The 20,578-nt window shown below is 39.6% G+C and overlaps 1 protein-coding gene and 1 long non-coding RNA gene across 6 annotated transcripts in view; one reads left to right on the forward strand and one right to left on the reverse strand.

The window, feature by feature from the left end:
- Window positions 1-7,752: 7,752 nt before the first annotated feature.
- On the reverse strand, window positions 7,753-19,180 carry LOC117977108 (uncharacterized). Its single transcript, XR_004668073.4, has 2 exons — window positions 19,043-19,180; window positions 7,753-17,243 (listed from the first exon to the last, which is right to left on the reverse strand). It is a non-coding gene; the product is annotated as an uncharacterized LOC117977108 (long non-coding RNA).
- ZNF420 (zinc finger protein 420) overlaps window positions 17,260-20,578 on the forward strand; it is a 56,462-nt gene continuing 53,143 nt past the window's right edge. Inside the window, exon 1 of one of the 5 annotated variants that reach the window (XM_034946708.4) lies at window positions 17,260-19,513. The gene's annotated coding sequence lies outside the window, so the exon portion shown is untranslated. The remainder of the gene's footprint in view (window positions 19,514-20,578) is intronic. The other 4 variants (XM_008960822.6, XM_034946706.3, XM_057300541.2 and 1 more) reach the window with 4 other exon arrangements.

Genomic DNA, 20,578 nt, shown 5'->3' on the forward strand with positions numbered 1-20,578 from the left:
CTGGGACGCCCGTGGCCCCCTCTCCCACGCCGCCCTCTACTGGACCCCGGATCCAGCCGCCGCCGCGGCTGCAGCAGGAGCTTCCCTGCCTTAGCGCAGCCGCGCCGCCGCCATTGTTTCAAGGGGCCGCAGCCTGACTTCCAGGAGCGGAGCGCGAGTCAACCCCGCCAATGCGCATGCGCGAGGCGCTAGCGGATTCTCACCGTTGTCTTAGAAACCAGTCCCTGAGGCTTGGCAAAGCAGGAGCCCTCCGTGGCAGTGCTTGGCTGTCGGGGCTCCGAGGCTCCGGCCTGACCTCTCCACGGGGTCGACAGGAACGTCTCCGGATGCCACGAGTCGCACAGAGCTGTCGAGGATGACGAAACCACAGGCGGAGTCTGGAGGAAGCGGCGCGGCATCCCAGGCTCAGGCCTGCCCGGACGTGTTAGGGTGAGTCTCCGCAAAAGTCGTGCCCGCCGTGATCTCGAGGACAGGTCTGCCTGTGTGCTCGTGGGCCGCCCTCTCACCTGAGGGTCGTTCTTGCGGAGAGCAGAACCCCGCAGCCTCAGGGGTTGCCTGGCATTTCTGTTTCTATGCCACTGCTCTGTCTCTGTCTCTGTCTCTCTCTCTCTCTCTCTCTCTCTCTCTCTCTCTCTCTCTCTCTCTATCTCTCTGTGTGTGTGCGTATGTGTATGTGTGTCTGTCTGTGTCCCATTCTCTTTTCTCTCTCTGTCTCTCACTTTCTGTTTCTCTCTCTCCCTCTGTCTGTATGTGTGTGTGCCCATGAGCGTGTGTGTGTTGGGACGTATATGCCCCCTGCGCCAAAAAGGGATTTCTTGTATGTCGGCCTGTCGTTGGCGAGCCTTTTTCTGCGTCTGCCTGGGTCACGTGGCTGGTTGTCTCGTTTTCGCGGCGGTTCCACTTCGGGTTTTTGAAGGCCTCCACCACCTCAGGAGATGCGTCGGTCCCAGAGCAACTGAAATCTCATCCCCATCCTGAGTGGTCTATTTTCTAGAATCAAGATGACCACACTCCAGGCAAGGACAAAAGCCTCCCAGGAGCTCATTGTCCTAAAGGAGGGAAGTAGACCGACCACAAAGGAGATGGTTGTATCTCCTCGCGTCTCTTCTCTGAGAAACGAAGCCACACCACGATACAATCTTAAAGAAGAAGCTGGGATGGGGACACGGCAAGGATCCCTGTCACTGGAATGCTGGCCTCTCTGGACAAGTCACCCGTTTGGCACTCCTCCCCTCAGCCCGTGGCGGTGGCACTGTGCTGTATCCTGCCTGGGCTCTGGCCTCTGCTCTGGCCTCCCTCTTGCTCTGTCTCTTCTGTTTCTGAGGGGCCTAGATGCTTCTTGGTCTGGCTGAATGTCTTCAACAAAGATCACTTCCCAGTCCATCGGGGAGAAACTTCGTGGAGATCCATGTTCTGATTGTTTCTCTCTCCAAACCTGTTTCTGCTTGATTGGGTAGGTTTGATGATCCTGGAGCTCTTGGCTCCCATACGTGTCTCAGACAGGGAAGCTACCTTGGTCTCCACTTTTCACCTCATGTGTTGGGGGGATGGCCTAGAATGAGCGGTAGGCGACCGTGACTGGCCTTGTCTTCTAGGACAGGCGCTGTCGCATTTCCTCTGCACTTCCTGTCTCATTCTTGAGGGACATCCTCTCCTCCGCTCCGGTGTGGACTGCCTCCCTGAATCTTTTGGCTGTAATGAATGTCAGGGAACCAACGGGACTGGGCTGGGGCTGGGTGCAGGGGAGGTTGCGTCAGGGCTACCTGGGCGGTGGAGGGTTGAGGGTGGGGTAAACTTTGCAGGAACCTCTTTGCTCCTCCAGCAGGCATTTCAAATTGTGGCTTGGACTCACGCACAGGCCCCCTCCTGGTTCCCAGGTGTTCTATGATTTTCGTTGGCATCGATGGAAAGGTCACCTGTGCACCCCTTCCTCCGGAACATGCCTAGACACCATTGTTTGTTTCGCCATCTTTTATGAAAGACACACATTCACAGCATCTGCTCTTGAATACACCAGTGCCACGTGTGGTCACACTGGCTCTACTTTGGATTTGCCGCTTTCCCTGTTTGCACGTGTCCTGCACTTTTACCAGAAGGTGGTAAAAGTAAGAGAAGAATAAAATTTTGGACATGTAAAATTCATGTCTTCTATAGAGTAACTGGGTAAAGATATCCATCAGACTGTTATATATGCTTTTCAGGAGCTCAAGTAGGGATTGTATTGCAAATGAGTAATTTGATATTTATCAGTGTACAATGATGACTGAAACCATTGTAGCCATTGCAGTGTGGTGTGATAATTCACTGATGCTATGCGGAACAGGATATCAAGCAGGTTTTGGGGACAAGTACCAGTTAAGAAACAAGCAAAGAAAAGAATTCATAAGTGGAAAATTGTTTTTAAGTGATAATTATAATTAGCATCATGAGAAAACAATATGATGAAGCCAAGGAAAATATTTAAGATGTCTTTTTATAAAAGAGCCGTGATGAGCAGATTTTAACTTTGCCTCTCATAAAACCAATTTTAAAAACTTATTTTTCAAAGGAATGTAAAAATAAGGGAAAATATCTTAATTTGGGATAGAAATAAGAAATTGAGGCATCCACATGTCCCATATTTTGAGGACTTTCTTACAGAAACAATACACGTAAGATGAGACGGAAATCACCAAGACTTGAGTCATAAGTTTCTGAGGAAGAAATGAGGCAAACGTTAATTCAGCGTTTAGTGGTGACAATCATTGCTCTGAGCAACTTAACAACTCTTTAATTCTCAAAAAACTTTCATCTATGTATTTAGCCTCACTTTTAGGTCATAAAACTGAGGAACTGACAATTTCAGTAACTATAATTTGCTCATGTCACACAGAAAGTAGTGGAATGAGAATTGAAATCTACATCTTATAACCTCTAAAATATTTGCTTTTAACCTCTACACTGTTAGAAGTAACTAACTGGACACATGGACAGAATAGTTGTGTGTTTGTTTTCTCCTCAGATGTGGAGAATCATGTAAGTAAAGGGGAATGAGGCAGTAAAGAAAGAACTGTGTAATATATTTAAGTGTAAGTATTAACTAGTGGGGAAGGGTTCTAGAAGTCATAGGAAAGATGGGATGAAAAACAGAAAAGACATTATATTTAAGAGGAGGAACATCTCATTTTTTGAGACCAGAGTAAAGAAGATATGGAGAGGGCTGTGGACCACAAGTTTAAAACTTTGCCAAAGTATTTTACTTCGTGTCCATGAAAATCTTTTATTTTCCTCTGAGAAATTAATAGGCTTTTTTATGAAAGACAGTGCAAACTATATAATGAATTTTGTTAATTTTAGTTTTATGTCCTAATTTGTTTTTCCTATGAAGGCCAGATTCAAATTTGAAGCTTAATTCTTAATGAACTTATTTCTGTATATTTCTAATTGAAAGTTTCTGCTTAATCACTTATGTTTTCCTAATTTTGATCCACTTAGGGTTTTCCATCTTTTGTTGAGATTATTGTTATCTACTTTTCCTGCCTTATAGAATAAGATAATAAAATAAATACATCATTTAAAACTCACGTAGGACTTCATCATTTCTTCTTCCTGGGAGACAGCAGAATCCTGAGATGGCCAAGGTAGGGGATGGGTGAAAAAATAAGCCATGAAAAACCCCACTTGCTTAGCAGCTCTAGGAAAGGCAGACTAGGAATCTCCAGTTAGTTAAGATCATCTGGAGGAACTTTGTGGGGAAATAATCTTAAAGTCTATCAAAAAGCCAAGAATAACTACACTGTTTGCAGGCACCAATATGTACAAGCATGACTGACGAAATCCTATGGAGCTTCAATATGGATTTTTAAACATTATTTCTAAATTAAAAGTATAATTCAGAAGATATTTTTAAGCTAGCTGCATACTTCATTCTTCGATCTATCCATCCATCCATCCATCCAATCACAAACTTACAGAAAGTTGCAAGTATAGCACAAGGAACTTTCTTGTTACTGAACCATTTGAAAGTAAATTGTTGACCTAATGCTACATCACCCCTGAAATAGGAATTAAAAGAAATTAAAGAGTGTGTAAGCAAAAACTCAGTTGTATGTGAGAAAACCCAATTCCCCCTGAGAAACAGAAAGAGCTGGAGTCCTTTAAAAAATTAACTGCCTGTTTTTCTGTGGCTAGTGAGCTTTATCTCTCCCTTTCCCAGGCATTGTGAAGACCCGGTTTCCCTAGCTGTGCAGCTGCAAGGTCACTAGACAGATAAACTCAAGTCGCAAAACATGTTTTTCCTTGAAAAGTAAGAAATGATGTAATGCATGTCTCACTTGAATAAGTGCCTTTGTTTCTCGCTTCTGTAGTATGCTTCCCCCTGCATAGATCTACCCCCTCCCCCGCCTACCCCCACCCGACGAAATGCCTAAAAGGTAATTTAACTCTTTGTTCAGGGCTCAGTCCTTTAGATGTTAATCCGACTGTGCAGTTAAATAATTAATAAATATCATATCCTCCTGAACCCCATCAGTCGCTCTAATTCCTTAAAGATCCCACAACACCCCTCAAAATGCTGTGTATTTCCTACAAAAAGGACATGCCCCTACCTACATAACCACAATCCAATTACCAAAATAAAGAAATTAACATTTATTTGTTATGACCATCGATATCAGATTCAAGTGTTGCCAATTGTGCCATTAACTGGATAGCATGAAAGGAACAAATTTAGAATCATGCATTGCCTTTAGATGTCATGTCTCTTTAATCTCCTTTAGTCTGATACAGTTTCTCAGTCTTGCCCTTTTATAACCTTGACACTTTTTATTATTATAAGCCAGTCTGAAGAATTTCCTTCCAATTTGGTTTTCTCTGATGTTTCCTCATGATAAGGTTCCGAGTTGTAGAAAGAATGCCACAAAAGTGATGCATGCTCCTATCAGGGGCACATGATGACACTCTGTCCTATTACTGGTAATACTCCTTGATGAAAGAGTATTACATCTTAATCACTAAGATATACCAGCCAGGCTTCTCTACTGTAAAATTACTCTTTTTTTCCTTTGTAATTAGTAAAGATTTTATGGGGAGGTACTCTGAGACTATGTAAACACACCATTCTTCATCAAACTTTCAATTTATTAATTTATGTCAGTATAGACTTGTGATTTCCTGTTTCATTCAGAGGTTTGTAATCTATTATTACTTATTTTAATGACCAGTTTGCTCCAGATTTGGCAAGTGGGAGCCCCTCCTGTGTGGGTTTTGCGGCCTTTAACAGGTTCCTATCATTCTTTGAGCGCCCCTTACTTACACATATAAAAGATGTTCCAGGCTCATCTTGTATTTGCTGTGCCCAACACTGGAATCAATCATTTCTTCAAAGAACGCTGATTTTTATCAGAGGAAATAATAATAGTAGTAAAATATATATTTTATGTGTGCATTTATGTATATGAAACATATTTGATCAGTCCCCCCTAGAAGAAGCCACTATCCCATTACTGCCGCCATACTCTCCCTGGATAGATACCTCCTCATTGTGCTCAAGCTACAGTGCAGTGCTTTAGGCCTAAGTAACTGCACTGGCATGTATGCCTAGCTTGCTCAGCCCCTAATGGATTTAGGATTACAGTATTAGGAAGAGAAGGGAAAATGAAGAATCTTTCCTGTTGGGGTGATCAGACCCAACACCAGGTCATGGGGGTGACAAAGTCCGGCGGAGTCAAAGGATTGAGAAAAAGACAGTTTGAGAGAGAAAAGTGGGACCGGACCCAGGGGGCCATCACAATCGTAGAGGCTGCGAAGGCCCGAGCTCTGGGAGCCCATGCTATTTATTGGTAATCCAACAAAGAAACAGGTGGTGAGAATGTGGAGGTCAAAAGGGCACATTGCATTAAGTACATGATTTACAGCTGTGATGGTTTAGCATTTGCTCTACTTGAGATAATGGAGAGCAGATTCTTTTAACTCAAGATACAGTCAATCCTGGGAGAGCAAGGAGCAAGGAGCCAGCAAGTCTAGACACATTCCAGAGCCATGAGCCCTGGATTCTATCCAAGCCACAAGGGATTTTATGCCCTGGGCTTATATTATGGTGCATCAGGGTAGGCTTCCACCCTTTAGCATAGAGCTTGGTGTTCCAAAGGCCACAAGGGGTTTTAGACCCTGGACCCCGGATATGTTCCAAGACTCTTTTACATTATGTCAGACATGCAAGCCCTGCTTCAGCTTCTCCTAACACTCAGCTTTTTCCCAACACTTTCCCAGCTGGATCAGAGAGATGCAATGTTTGAAGGACTTGACCCTCTATTGCTGGCTTTTGAGATGGAGGAAGGGGGCCGTGAGCCAAGGAATGTGGCAGCCTCTTGAAGCTGGGAATGGCCCTTGGCTTACAGCCAGCAAGCAAATGGAGACATTGGACTTACAGATGCAAGAAACTGAATTCTGCCTATTAACCTAAATGAGTAGGAAGCAGATTCTCCCTAGAGCCTCTAGAAAATAATGCAGCATTGCTGCCACTTTAAATTTAGTTCAGTGAGGTCTGAACTTCTTGACCTACAGAACTAAAAGCTAATAAATTTGTGTTGTTTTAAGTCACTAAATTTGTGGTAATTTGATACAAGAAAATACTGGTACAGTGGTCACTTAATTTTCAATAAAGGTGCCAAAGACCTCCACTGTTGAAAATACCATTTGCATTTTCAATAAATGGCACTAGAACAACTTGATATCCATACAGAAAAAGAAATAAATGAACTTCAACCCCTACCTGCCACCATGAACAAAAATTAATATAAATCCTAGAACTAATATAAAAAGCTACAACTCTAAGGCTTCTAGAAAGAATAAATATGTAAACATATTTCCAACCTGGCAGTAGACAATTTGTTAAGTCACAGAAAGCAAAACCGCAAAAGAAAAAGAATTGACAAATGTTATCAAAAATGTTTTTCTTACTCATCAAAAGACACTGTTAAAAATATGACTAAGAACTTTTATAACTCGGCCAGGCGCGGTGGCTCACGCCTGTAATCCCAGCACTTTTTTTCTTACTCATCAAAAGACACTGTTAAAAATATGACTAAGAACTTTTATAACTCGGCCAGGCGCGGCGGCTCACGCCTGTAATCCCAGCACTTTGGGAGGCTGCGGCGGGTGGATCACCTGAGGTCAGGAGTTCGAGACCAGCCTGACCAATATGGTGAAATCCCGTCTCTACTAAAAATACAAAAATTAGCTGGGCATAGTGGCATGCGCCTGTAGTCCCAGCTACTCAGGAGGCTGAGACAGGATAATTGCTTTAACCCGGGAGGCAGAGGTTGCAGTGAGCCGAGATTGCACTCCAGCCTGGGTGACATAGCAAGAGTCTGTCTCAAAAAAAAAAAAGAACTTCTATAACTCAACAATAAAAAGATGAACAAACCAATTAAAGATGGGCAAAAATTTTGACCAGATACTTCACAAAGAAAGATGTTTTGCCAATAAGTACATAAAAAGTGATCAACATCATTAGTCATTAGAAAAATGTAAATTAAAAATACTGTGGGACAGTAATGAGATATATAGCCAGAAAGACAGCACCAAATGTTGGCAAAGAGGTAGGGAGACTGAAACTCTCATACTTTGTTAATGGGAGTGTAAAATGGTGCAATCCCTTTGGGTATGGTGTGACAGTTTCTTATAAAACTGAACATACACCTATACACTGTGTCTGAACAATTCCATTCCTAGGTGTTACCCCAGAGAAATGAAAACAGACGTTCATAAACAGACATGTCCAAGAATGTTTATGGCACTATTATTCATAATAGCCAAAAACTTGGAAATAGCACAAAAGTTCAACAAGAATATGAATAAACTGTGATACAGTCATAGAGTGGAATACAACTCAGCAATAAGAACTATTGAGTATACCACAAACACCCACACATACAACATGGATACATTTTTAAAACATTATACTGAGTGAAAGAAGCCTTACATACAAAAAACACATATTTCAATCCCAATTATACGAAGTTCTAGAAGAGACAAAAATTAATCTACAATGGGAAAATATCAGAATGGCAGTTGCTTCTGGATATAGAGTGGGAAATGACTAGGAAGGAGCATGAAGGAACTTTCTAGGGTGATGGTATTTTTCTTCACTTTGACAGGATTTTGGTTTGCACAAGTATTTGAATCTGTCAAAATTCTTCAAATGGTAAATTTAAGATTACACAATTTTACTGTATGTACATTTTACCTAAAAAGCTGTAACTAGATATTGAACTTTAGTTAGTGGTATGCATGCTAAAGTATTTAGGGGTAAAGTATACGATGTCTACAACTAACTTTGAAATACAACAAAAAATGGATCAATTCATCCTTATGGATGAATACAGGGCTGGATACAAGGCTAGTTATTTGGTAAAGCAAATACAGCATGATATTCATTATAGTACTTAGATAGCGAATGTATGGGTATTTTTGTACAATTCTTTTAATTTCTACATGTTTGGAAATTTTCATAAAATGGTGAAAATACAAAACTATCAACTTATAATTCTACATTCAGCAAAAATATCTTTCAAGAATTAGAAGTTTTTAGACAAATAAAGACAGAAGTTTTCAACAATACATCCTCACTGAAGAAAACTGTGATAGATGCACTTCAGGTAGAAGAAAAGTGATGCAAGAAGGAGAGGTGAGCAAAGAAAGCAGTAAACTGGTGTGTAATCAAACACTCAGCTCATAAAACATAATAATGTCTCCATATGTGTGTGTACATTATTTTGGTGCTTATGTTTACAATATAATTTAGCAGGATATACTTAAGTTATCAAAGTCTAAATAGTATTTTTATTTCCTGCCAATCACATTGGCATACTTCAACGCTAATCACTTCTACCAACTTATAAGCTATTGCTGTGGTATTTTTAAAATATATATTAGTGTGTGTGTGTATATATATATACACTTACACACACACACACACACACACATATAGATATATAACCAGATTATACCACAAAGATAGCATGTAGGTTGGTAGAAACAATGCTTGGTGCTAAAGTATTCTAACATCATTATTTTGCTGGGCAGGAAAAATGTTTTGTTCACACATTGATAACTTAAGTATGTCCTGTTAAATATTTTGCAAAAGTACTAAAATAATATAAATAGAATGCATATTACCCCAAAGAGTAGCAGAAAAGGTTGGGGAGGGGGAACCAATCTGAAGAAAGAATAAAGGAAAGAAATGAAACATTAAAGTTACATATACATCACATCACAAAATAAAATCATAGAAATAAATACAAATGGCCGGGCGCGGTGGCTCATGCCTGTAATCCCAGCACTTTGGGAGGCTGAGGCGGGCGGATCACCTGAGGTCGGCAGTTCAAGACCAGCCTGAACAACGTGGAGAAACCCTGTCTCTACTAAAAATACAAAAATTAGCTAGGCGTGATGGTGGACTCCTGTAATCCCAGCTACTCGGGAGGCTGAGGCAGGAGAATCGCTTGAACCCAGGAGGCAGAGGTTGTGGTGAGCCAAGATTGTGCCATTGCACTCCAGCCTGGGCAACAAGAGTGAAATGCTGTCTCAAAATAAATAAATAAATAAATAAATAAATAAATAAAAATATGCCAGTACATCTCTAATTGGATAAATAAGTAAAATGTAACTAAAATCTGTTTTCAAGAAGTATATTAAGGGAAGCATATAGAAAGACTGAAAATGAAGAACAGAAAAAACATTTGGAAAATACTAATCAAATGAAAGCTAGTGTCGCGATATTAGTGTCAGATAAAACAGACTAAGAGCATTATTATAAAGTGATCACTAACTGCATCATGATGAAATGTTCAATTTTCCATGAAGATATAAAAATTGCAAGCTTAAGTTACTAAAAATACACACTATAAACCAAAAATTAATGAAACTACAAGGAAAAATAACCTTACAGATATGGCGAGATATTGTACATAGTTCTTTTAGTAAATGATAGATAAAAGAGATACAATCAGTAAGATTATAGATTTCAACAAAAATTACAACTTTATTTAATGGCTATGTATTTTTAAAACAGTTACTATTATACACAATAGCTGCAAAAGACAAATTCTCATCAAAGACACACTGAATATTCAGAAAACTTAGACATGTATTAGTCTATCGGGCAAATCTCGAAAACTTTCAAAGGACTAGTTTTATATACCGTACTTTCACTGCCCACAAAAGTAGCTATGTTTGATATATGTCATCAAAGGAAAATTAGAAAGACCTATATAGTTAAGAAATATAATTCTAAATTATTTATGGTTAAAAGAAATCATAGTAGAAATTTAAAAGTATTTAAAACTGAATGATGAGATTACTACTTAATATACTGATGCTCCTGGACTCAATGGGGTTATGCCCTAATAAACCCATCACAAGTTGAAAATATCATTAAGTCAAAAATGCTTTTACCTAACCTACCAAGCATCACAGCTTAGCATAACCTACTTTAAACATGATCAGAACACTTATATTACCTACCAGTTAGATGAAATCATCTAACACAAACCCTATTTTATAATTAAGTGCTGAATGTTAATTTATTGAATACTGAACTAAAAGTGAAAAACAGTATTGTCGTATGGATATTTGAAATACGTTTCTACTGAATCCATATGGCTTTTACACCATCATAAAGTTAAAAAAATCATAGAACCATTGTAAGTTGGAAACTGACTGTATATAAAATTCTGTAGGATGCAGCTAAAGTTGGACCTGGAGGAAAAGTTATAACCTTACCAGTTTATATTAGAAGTGTAAAAATTGATAATATCTAGCATCCAGCTTAAAAATGTGACAAAACAATGGCAGAATAAATCCAAGGAAAGTGAAAGCAAGGAAATAATAAAGACCAAAAAAATACAAGAAATAGAAAAATAGTTATATTATGGAGAGGATTAATAAAGTCTCAAATAGATTTTTGTGTTATATCCCAAAAATTATTATAAAACTGCTAGAGCATGGAAATAGCACAGGGAACAAATTGACCAATATAATTGAATAATGAATTCCCAACATATGTGACACATACATATGTGTTGTATGTCCCATACACATATAATAATCCAATTTATGACTACTGATAAGTGAAAAAGATGGTCTTTGCATATTCTGGGACAACTGGTATATGCACACATACATAACACAGAAATTGTATCTCTCCTTTAACTTACTACAGAGATGAATTCTAAGAGATTTTATTAAAAAAATTGTGAAAGGCAAAACTATAAACCTTTAAGAAGATAATATATGAAGCTAAATTTATGACTTTGATAGAGAAGGATTTCTTAAAATGCAAGAAAGTACAAGCCATAGAGAAAAAAATTCATAAATCTGACATTAAAACAGAGAATTTCTATTTGTTAAAAGATCCCTATTGTAAACAAAGACAAGCTATAAACTGGGATATTTTCAACACATATAGTTGATACAGAATAAACATCCGAAATATTTTTACAAAGTCCTATAATAATAAAAAGACAACCCAAAGAAATTGAGCAAAGGGTTTCAGTAGGCATTTCACAGAAGAGGAAGGGCCAATAAACAAGTCTTTAAAATCTTAACCTTATTAGTAAGCAGAGAAATGCAAATTAAAACCAAAATGAGATTCTACTGCATATACATCTACCAGAATCACCTGAACTTAAAATTCTGACCATTTCAAATGTTAGTAAAGAGTATACATTGGAAAATCCCCTTTGGAAAATATTGCATATTGCCTAGTAAAGTTGAGAATATTTGCATGGTATATGTACTCTGTGTTCAGTAATATATTCTTCATATATATCCTAGAACAGGGCTTAGCAAACTATGGCCCACAGGCTAGATCCTGCCTTGGCATAAAGTTTCACTAGAACACACTCGTTCTTTTACATATTGTCTATGGCTGTGATTTCATGATACAATGGCAGAGTTGAGTAGTTGTGACAGAAACTGTATGGCCCGCAAAGCCTAAAATATTTCCTATATGTCCCTTTGCACAAGAAAGTTTGATGACCCTTGCCCTAGAACAGCCTCTGCATGTCCATCAGTAAACATGTACAAGAATGTTCGTAATAGAACTATAAATTCAAACTTTGAAGCAACTCACATTTCTATCAACTGAGAATGGATTTTAAAAACTGTAATATAGTCAAGCAATGGAATACTGTACCATAAAAATGAATGGATTATAGCTACACTACTTAATCTCAGGAACATAATGTTGACAAAAAAGCGAGTCACAGAATGATATATGAAATAGTTATATAAAACTCAAAAACATCCATAAACAACATAGTTTTGGAGTAAGTAGCTGAAACTATAAAGAAAAGCAAGAGAATTATAAACATAAATCTCAGGATAATTGTTATGTCTGAAGGAAAAGGGGATAGAAATGGGAATAGATGTCTAGGAGTCTTCAAAGTTAGTAGTTAATATTTTCTTTTGGCTGGGCGTGGTGGCTCACGCCTGTAATCTCAACACTTTGGGAGGCCGAGGCAGATGGATCACCTGAGGTCAGGAATTCGATACCAGCCTGGCCAACAAGGTGAAACCCCATCTCTACTAAAAATACAAAAATTAGCTGGGCATGGTGGTGCGCACCTGTAGTCCCAGCTACTCAGGAGGCTGAGGCAGGAGAATCGCTTGAACCCAAGAGGCGGAGGTTGCAGTGAGCTGAGATCCTGCCACTGCACTCCAGCCTGGGCAACAGAGTGAGACTCCATCTCAAACAATAAATAAATATTTTCTTTCTTAAAAAAGGTAGTTGGTACACAGATTTTTGCTGTATTGAGAATTAAAAAAATACATATACTTCATAAATATTATTTTGTATCTACTCTATATTTAATAGAAACTATCTTTGAAACATATGAATTTAATTAAAAGAGAGGGTGAAGGTTAAATTCTTTTGGTAGGTCATAATAAAGTAGACTCAATTTCCTCCAATGGACTGGAGCCTCTAAGGCAAATACTCGAATAACATTGTAAAATATGATTTCTGTTGACTGTAAAACTGGGCTTGAAAAACCAACGGTTTCATTCTACCTGATTCCTCCTCCCTCACCAAGACTCTTTCATTTCTTTTTTAACCATGTCTGTCTTTCCCATTATCTGATAAGGAAATTATAATGGGCTTAAAAACTTAGAAACCATCTTGCATATCGTAAAAGATAAGAAATTGGTCAGACGCTGGCTGTGGAATTAAGACCCATTTCCATGGTTGTCAGGGAAGCAAGGCCATCCTAGGAAGGGCTAAAGAAAGCTACAATCAGAGTTGCCTCCACACGATTCTGCAAAGCTCTAATTATTTTCTGAGAACAAGGGACAAAAATTCAGGCAAGCACACAGAATCCACAGGATTCACAAAGGAAGAAGATACTCCAGATTGTAAATTTTAATTTGGGGGAGAAGATGTCCTTCCCTAGCCAGATAGATTCTTCTAGTTTCCAATATAAAATCTGTAAATAATCTCTCTGAATTCAGTTATCTCTACTCCTTTTAGGAAAAGTCTTGAAGGTCACTGGCCACTGCAATGAAAAATTGTTAATCACACAAAGCCAGGGTCAAGATTCATGACATAGATGGCCATTGTGAATGAGGAACTATTCATATATATTTCAGGATTCTCAATCCAACAACAGTAGAATGGTTAAAAAGGATTATGATGATCAATAGACACTATGTAATCTTTAATATGTTCCAATTAAAATACATCATATTAACAAATTTTAATTTTGTAATATTCAAAATGTTTTCCGTCATTATTTCAAAATACTAATGATGTCTTTTTAAATATTATGAACATTTAAAAGGTATATGCATTTTATTGCAATATTTTGTGTTTTAAAACATGAAAAAACAGATTACAAAATAGTATGTAGTAAGTGACGTTTTTGATATGACTGTACAAATATTTAATGGCATTTGAAAAGATATGTGTTTATCTTTTGATTGTGACACCACTGGCGGTTTTAAAAGTTTTCTTTTCCTAGGGCTGGCCAGGGTGGCTCATGCTTATAATCCCAGTACTTTGGGAGGCTGAGGGAGGTTGACTTGACCCTAGGAGTTCAAGTTTACCATGAGCCATGATTACACCACTGCACTCCAGCCTGGGTGACAGAGCGAGACCCCATCTCTTTAAAGAAGAAAAATGTCACTGACATAATACTGTGTAAAATTTTAAGATTCATTTTGTTAATTTAAAATTTATAATCCTAAATTTATTGGCTGCATAACATTCTGCTCCCTGTGTACTATAAATTACTTAACTATTTCTTTCTTGAGAATATAGATTGAAAAGATCATCTCAAAAATTCTCCTCACAAAGTGGCTAATTCCAAGTCTGGGACAGGGAATGCACAATATAAGTACCAAATATCTGTGCCAGGTTGGGCGTGGTGGTTCACACCTGTAATCCCAACACTTTGGGAGGCCTAGGTGGGTGGATCACTTGAGATCAGGAGTTTGAGACCAGCCTGGCCAACATGGTGAAACCCTGTCTCTACTAAAAATATAAAAAATTAGCTGGGCATGGTGACAGGTGCCTCTAATCCCAGCTACTTGGGAGGCTGAGACAGGAGAATTGCCTGACCCGGGAGGTGGAGGTTGCAGTGAGCCGAGCCGAGATCATGCCACTGTACTCCAGTCTTGGCGATAGAGCGAGACTCTGTCTGAAAAAAGAAAAAAAAAAAAAAAAAGAAAAGAAAGAAAGAAAAAGGAAAAAAAAGAAATACCTGTGTCAAAAAGTAAGGAAGTGCTCAAAGACATGGGGACACAGGCACCAGCGTCAGGGGTTCTTACAGGCCAATTTGGAACAATTTGAGCAACACAGAGGATGATAACATGCTAAAGTACTTTGGACAAAAAATAAAAATCCATGAGCCATAGTGATATTCAAAAGAGAAAAAATAAAGAGGTATAGAGGGAAAGGGTGGAAAGGCAAAGCTCTTTTATATACAAGAAGGAATGGTAAAATTAAAAATCACCATTTTGCAACTCCTAACTTAATAACTGATTTAGACAAGAATAATTAATGATTATTAAAACCATCAGGTAAAAGGCTATTTGGGAAATGGTTTCAAAATATCCCCATCAGATTACTTCTTAGCCTCAAAGAAAAAAAGGTATTTATTTACCATGGAGAAATCAGGTACACATCTCCTTGAACCAAAGTAATAAAATTTAGTATCACTGGTAATGGATCAAACTGAAATTATGTGTCACTTAATATGATGCAATAGGAAGAACACACCAGCATTCATAGTTTTCTTGCCAAATATATTTAAACTTAACCTAATTATGACAGAGCAATCAAACAAATCCAGAATGTTAGGCATTCTACAAGACAAATATTCTGGACCCTTCAACTCTTAAAAAGTGTCATGAAATACAAAAACAGGCTGGGGGAATGCTGTTCTAGATTAAAGAAATTAAAAAGATAGGCCCACCTACTGTAATGTGTGACCTTAATTGGGACCAGGATGGATATTTTAAATACACATATCAGACATTTGGGAAACACTAGGGCAATTTAAATGTGGACTATATATTAGATAAGATTATGAATCATTGTTAAAATTTATACGTATATTCATGATATTGAGGTTATGCAGTAGAACAACCTTGTTCTTTGAGATGCGTGCTGAAATCCTTAATGGTGAAATATATAATATCTGCAGCTTACCCATAAATGGTGAACAAAAAATAAACAAAAATATGTAAATACATGCAGACAGAGATTAAGCAAATGGTCCAAAATGTTAAAAACTGGTGAATCTAAGTAAAGGATACACAGTGCAAATCATTAAGCTATTCTTTTAATTTTCCTGTAGCTTTAACATTTTTCAAAATAAACACTTAGGGAAAAATAATTATATCAGAGTGCCTCAGATACTTTCTTGGGATTGCTGATTAAATGCTGGACTCATACGTACTGGCATAAACCTAATCTATTGGAAGAAGTTCAAAATCATTTGCCAACATCAACAAAGACTTTCAAAGAAAATAATCCATAGTGCCAGGAAAGAGAACATACTTACCAATGCTGTCCAGGGTCAGACACTATAACGGAGCTGAATCCAGTAGCTGGGCTGAAGAGATAACTAATCCTTAAAGGTCAGCAAGGTCAAAATGGGTCATAAGGACATAAATATGAAACTGGCATTTCATAAACAAACAAGACACCTCAGGCCTATGAAAACTTGTTGCCTTACTATTCCCTTCTCTCTGCAGTCTTCCTAAGGTGTAAGTTTTTCTGGATTTTGTTTGCTTCCACAGTTTAGGTTCCTTGGCTCACTTCCTTGCTTCAAAACCAATGTCTCCATTGACTTTTATATTTTAAAATTAAATTTTAAATATATAAGTGATGTTACCTTGCTAAAAGAGAGAGAGAGGCCGGGCGCGGTAGCTCATGCCTGTCATCCCAGCACTTTGGGAGGCCAAGGTGGGCAAATCACGAGGTCAGGAGTTCGAGACCAGCCTGGCTAAAATGGTGAAACCCTGTCTCCACTAAAAATACAAAAAATTAGCTGGGCGTAGTGGCAGGCGCCTGTAATCCCAGCTACTCGGGAGGCTGAGGCAGGAGAATCACTTGAACCCGGGAAGCGGAGGTTGCAGTGAGCTGAGAGCGCACCACTGCACTCCAGCCCGGGCGACAGAGTGAGACTCTGTCTCAAAACAAAAACAAAAACAAAAACAAACAAACAAACAAAAACAGAGAGAGAGGGAGAGAAATGACCTATAATGCTTAAGTTCCCTTTGACATTTACTTCTCCCCCTTTACCCTAAATCCTCTCTTCTCTCCCTAAAGGTTACCATTAACAGGAGTTTTGTGTGTATCCCTCTATAAAATATATACTATTTTTATACTAATTATATCACATAATATTCTTACAAATCCTTCTCAGTTCCTGCAGTCTACGTTTCTGATGGTCTTAACCTTTTTAGCTTAAAGTACCTCTTTGTGAATCTGAAAAGCTGCCTATACTTTTTTTTAAAAAATCACATATCAACACATATAAAATGTCACAAGTTTAATATACAAGAAGCCCATCCACATGGAATCTATTCATCTCAGGTGAACAACTGTTTTTTACTTTTAAGTGATAGCTTCCTTTTTCTTGCAAGCACTCATCGTAACTATTCAAAAGCCAAAAGTAGTGACCCAGAATCACACAGATGCGGCTCAAGATCAATGCATGCTGTTCAATTTGAAACCAGAATGTGTCTGTCACCTCCTAAAAAAAAAAAAAAAAAACCCAGTATATATCTCCCGTATATAATTGGACATAATTCTTTTTTATTTTTATTTTTATTTATTTATTATACTTTAAGTTTTAGGGTACATGTGCACAACGTGCAGGTTTGTTACATATGTATACATGTGCCATGTTGGTGTGCTGCACCTGTTAACTCATCATTTACATTAGGTATATCTCCTAATGCTACCCCTCCCCCAGCCCCCCACTCCCCGACAGGCCCCAGTGTGTGATGTTCCCTACCCTGTGTCCAAGTGTTCTCATTGTTCAATTCCCACCTATGAGTGAGAACATGTGGTGTTTGGTTTTCTGTCCTTGCGATAGTTTGCTAAGAATGATGGTTTCCAGCTTTATCCATGTCCCTATAAAGGACATGAACTCATCCATTTTTATGGCTGCATAGTATTCCATGGTGTATATGTGCCACATTTTCTTAATCCAGTCTATCATTGATGGACATTTGGGTTGGTTCCAAGTCTTTGCTATCGTGAATAGTGCCGCAATAAACATACGTGTGCATGTGAATCGGACATAATTCTTGCCTGACTTTGACCCACTCTAACTCAGTGCTATTTAATTATCTATATTTCACATAGCTATGCCTGATCACACACACAGGTTCATTCGCTCAAGAATTCTGGTCACCAAATTTGCTATTCCAGTCACATTACTGGTAAGAGATCAATGTATTTGATATGTGGTCTTGCAAGACCAAGTTTTATTAATTTTTTTCCCTCTGAAGGAGTGGTGAAATTATACTCTATCTTCTCTGTGCTGGAAGTTCACAAGTTTTTGATTATTCAAAAATCATAAAAGGCCAAGAGGTCTTGAAGTAAGTAAAAATAAGTTCAGGTTTACCAACAAACTCTACAGCCTTAAGTTACTTTCTGCCGGCCAAGGTTTTCTCATCAGAAAATGAGGACAAGTGTTTGACCTAGAATTTGGGAAATCTGACTGGTGCTGTACTGTGCTAAAATTCACTCTTATGTATAACGTTTTATTATTTTATTAGTTGATGGCCTCTCAACCTTACCCAGTAATAAGAGAAACTTTACCCTCTAATTAGAAAATAATGGATATCTACTTTTGGCCTGCTGTGGCAGAGGAAAAGGCAGTTACCTTAGGACTGGTTTTGAAATAATCTTTCTAAAAACAAAGAAAAAACTACGTTAATTTTGGATTCTTCCCGATAACACATATATTTGATCCAATAGAAAAATGATGTCTAAATTACTTGTCAGATAAATTGATTATCTTTTCCAGATTATTACATTACTATTTAAGGAAGAAATAACTTGGCCATAGTATTTTCACTGTCACACACGATCACACACAGCTCATTTGCTCTTGGCACCCTTACAGACACTGAAATACAAGCACAAAGAAAGCACGTTTATATAACACAAATCACCAGTTACTCAATTACGGCCACACACAAAAAAGCAGATATACATACAGATACCCTTCATAAGCAAACCACAATAGAGATCTGTGTAAAATCGTCTTACTCTGTTAGACGATTCTACACAGTTATAAAATCCCATTACTACGTAGCTTAAAGTACAAATCACCTCACACCCCACAGCAGGAAGAATCACACACAGGCAGAAACACAACCATACACACCCGGCCACGGAAAGACTCTCAGTCCACCCGGCATCTCCCATTGTCACACACACGCACACACACCCCAAGGGCCTGGGAGGGCACACACAGGATCCTCTGCAAATCCGAGGTTCCGGCGGGTCCCCGCACCGGCCCCAGCTCCTCCCCCGCACCTGCCTGGCCGGCGGGTCCCACCCTCTCTCCTGCCAGGGGTAGACCCTGGGACCACTCAGAGCTCGCTCTCGCAGGCCCTGAGCGCCTGACGCCTGCGCACTGAGAGCGGGCGGGCATTCCCAGAAACCTCCGGGGCGCTGCAGGCGGGACAAGCAGGTTCCACAGGCCGAGCCCACGAGCCCCCCGAGGGGTGAGCGGCCCGGGCCTCCTGGCGTTCTGGCCGGCCAGCCAAGCGCTGGACTACATTTCCCAGAGGCACCGCGTCCGGAGCGCTGGACTACATTTCCCAGAGGCACCGCTCCCGGAGCGTAGCTTCATTTCCGTTAGTTTGCGAGATTTGGAGGCCTCGCGTGGGGAGAGGGCCGCGTCTGTGGAGGAGCTTGGCTCCGCACCTGCTGGGCTGGCGAACCCGAAATTGGGCTTGGAACCCGGGAGCCAGATCTTGGACCCTGAACTGCACCTCTGTCAAGGTAGGAGTGTCCGGGATGCCGGAGCGGACACGCGCGGAGAAAGCGTCGCTGGGGTTACTCGTGTGGCCGTGTCTCCGGTTTTGTGTGCAGGCTACAGCCTGCCTGTGCATTGGCGACTGCCTGCGCATACACGACTGGACGTGTGTGGCTGTGGTTTTGTGTATGAGCATTTGTGTGAGTGTGAGTTGTGACTCAGGGTGTTTGTGACTGTTTGCTTACCTGGCTGGGATATACTTATGTGACTGTGATTTTATGTGTGCCGCGTGTATAATTGGAGTTTGCCTGTGACTATGAAGTGTGTGACAGTTGTGACAAGAGTGTTTGGATGTTCTTGTGTCACTTTGAGGTTGTGTGTAAACCTGATATCGTGGGACGGATTTGCCAGTAAATTTAAGGTGTGTGACAGTGTTGCTGTGACACGGTGTTTGTTACCGCGTGTTTCCCTGATTTCGTACTTGGTTGGGTGACTGTCTGTGTGTGACTGTGGGGTTGTGTGTGCTGTTTTCATGACTGTGTAAAGAGACTAAAATTGCAGCTTTGAAAGGGTGTTTTTGGCGGTATGTGTCTCTGACAAGGTGCTTGGATGTAATTACATGCCTTGTACTTAATGGGATTTTGTTTGAGACATGGTCGTCTAACAATATAGTATAATTGGGTGATTGTGCCTCTAGCTGTGTAACTGTGGAAATGTGATTATGTGTGACTTTATGTGGCCATTTGTATATTCTGTGACCTTATGGGAGTTTAGTCCAGTACAGAAGTAAATTTCTTTTTGGTATTTCTGGGGTTCATTTGGGGCTGAGGTCTGCCTATGGATTGTGAGTCCCATGTGGCTCTGTGCTCCTCCCATGTGGCTCTGAGGACTTAAGGACTTTTTGATTTGACCACAATGGCTGCCCTTTCATCCATGGCCTGTATTGCTTCATTTCTGTATCCATCCTCAGTTCACCTTGGGAAATGTAGTTATGAGTTCACGACTTCTTCCCTGCGTCCTCTTGCCTTATAGCCTTAAGGGGATTGGGTGCAGGGAAGTGGCAAAAAGTAAGGAAGTCAGACATTTGGACA

Source organism: Pan paniscus, chromosome 20 (genome assembly GCF_029289425.2).
Source record: "Pan paniscus chromosome 20, NHGRI_mPanPan1-v2.0_pri, whole genome shotgun sequence".
NCBI lineage: Eukaryota > Metazoa > Chordata > Mammalia > Primates > Hominidae > Pan > Pan paniscus.